The sequence below is a fragment of the Berghia stephanieae genome, chromosome 5 (assembly GCF_034508935.2).
Source record: "Berghia stephanieae isolate SIO BIC M18660-M18661 chromosome 5, UCSD_Bste_1.3, whole genome shotgun sequence".
NCBI lineage: Eukaryota > Metazoa > Mollusca > Gastropoda > Nudibranchia > Aeolidiidae > Berghia > Berghia stephanieae.
Window position 1 is genome coordinate 76,505,196 of NC_088364.1, and position 2,209 is coordinate 76,507,404.

At 35.5% G+C, this 2,209-nt stretch overlaps 1 protein-coding gene across 1 annotated transcript in view; it reads left to right on the plus strand.

Moving 5' to 3' along the window:
- The first annotated feature begins 538 nt into the window (after nucleotides 1-538).
- LOC144973623 (uncharacterized) overlaps nucleotides 539-2,209 on the plus strand; it is an 18,480-nt gene continuing 16,809 nt past the window's right edge. Inside the window, exon 1 of the mRNA XM_078916286.1 lies at nucleotides 539-670. The gene's annotated coding sequence lies outside the window, so the exon portion shown is untranslated. The remainder of the gene's footprint in view (nucleotides 671-2,209) is intronic.

The following is a 2,209-nucleotide window of genomic DNA, read 5'->3' on the forward strand; positions in this document are numbered from 1 at the left end:
CTTCATACGGAAATATATTTTTTGCATATCGACGCAAACAGTATAATATGATGTGGGTCTGTCTTATTACAAATGAATGATAGGTTAAGAAAGTTGCTTTGGACATTAAGGTTAATTTTATTATGAAGTACAGAAAGTAAATGAAAGTGAATTTTGTTCCAATGTTGTTTTTTGTTTTGCTCACAAAGAGAAAAATAAAGTATGTAATGTGACACACACACAGACACTCTCTCTCTCTCTCTCTCTCTCTCTCTCTCTCTCTCTCTCTCCCTCTCGTTTCGGTACTTTTAGTTGTTTTTTTTAATTGTTTTTTGTTTGGAAGGGGGTGGGGGAGGGGATTGGGGTTTTTTGGGGGGAGAAGGGGGATTGTTTGTTTTTTGGGAAGGCGGGGGTTGGTTGGGGGGGGGGGGGGGGAGGGGGTTCTTTTCTCATCAATCTGTTTTAGTGCCTTGTTTGGCATTTTACACCAAGCTTATCTGGCAAATACCGGACCAAAGTGACAATTCCTTTCTGTCTCCGAGTACATTGTGAGTTACGACTCTTGTCAACGCAGAACGTGTGGATTGTTTAGTTCGTCGCTTATTCCCAATTAAACGTGGATTTTTTTTCCCTTGTGCAAGGCACAACAACAATATGATGAAAGATTTTAGTTGAAAAAGTACAAGACAGTGTGAGTCATATTATTGTCTTTTGAGATGTGGATTTACCAACATGTATCTACTTATTTCTTTATATCTTGTGTCTCTGAGGATAAATTAATAAATTGAGCTCTTATATAGCGCAATATCCACTCAATGTGCCCAAAGCGCTTTACAAGGGGTCCCTGGTCAACAGCAACATTTAACATGTAGGACGAGACATGATGCCTGTTAGGCAATATTACAATTTTTCGGACAAAGACAACGCTGTTAACGGCCAGGTACTCATTTTACACCTGAGTGTGGTGAGAGAATGTGAGTAAAGAGCCTTTTCCAGTACTCAACTATGCGCCGAGCGAGGTTCGAACCCAAGACCTTCCGATCCGTAAGCGTGTGTCATATCACTAGACCACATAGCCGCACAAATATTTAAAAATCAAATTATATTAGAAAAATGCCTAAAACCAAATTCTACGAACGTGCATTTTACTTTGCGCCATCATCAATATGGAAATGTCTCTTGGTCTTTATCGGAAGTGCGCATGCATACTATTGGGTGCTTCAAGCGGTCTAGACTGAATACAGAATATTATTTTAGATTGACTTTTCCTTAATATTTCAAAATCGCATTTTTCATATTCCATTGGTGTCCGCATAACGTAATAAATCATCTATAATTGGATTCAATAGTCTGAAGTCACGTCCGCCCAGCAGCGAGCAGCTTGGTTCTAAACAAAGAAAATCGGTATTTTTTATTCTTCATGCTGGCTAGAACTTTTCATATGTCTTGTGATCAGAATGTATAAAAGTCAAAACATGATCAGATTTATAATGTATTTCTCCTCTGGATACGCTTTTATGCTCGTTTGAGAAATATTTCATAAGGGCGTCCGCCATTGTTACGATAGTTTAGAACCAGTTACTAGGTTACTATGTGTCATTACGAGGGAAGTGACGTCATGATTGTTGAAGCGTATTGTAACATTTAATTTTCTCAAAATTGTAACATGTAATTTTTTTATTTTTTTAAATTCTCATGTCAATTAGTTTATGTCTTGTAAAGCGTCATTGAACACTTGGAAATTGGCGCTCTATAATAAATGTTGTTATATATTTATAATCTTTTTTTATTTAACGAAGAGTGATTAATCAAATCATCATAGCGTGTATATTCATACTATAGTGAATAGGGAATCTACGATTTTTAATGACAAATGTTATTGTCATATATATAATATAATTCATGTTAGTTTTTCCCATTGGTTGCTTTGGGTTTGTTTGTTTTTTGTGGTTGTTCTTTTTTTTTTTTTTTTTTTTTTTTTTTTTTTTGTGTGTTTGCTTTTCTTTTCAATTTGTTTGTCTTTGATTTAGCCTATGATTTGTACTGTTTGGTCTTGTTTTCATTTTGTTTTTGTTATTTGGTGGGGTTTTTTATTGTGTTTTTGATGTTTGATTGTTTTGTTTTGTTTGGTTGGGGGGGGGGGAGGGATTGCTGTAAGACATGGTTGTTGTTGTTTTACGATTCGATTTCTTTTCTTTCCTTCTTTATCTTCCTTTTCTCTATTTTTTAT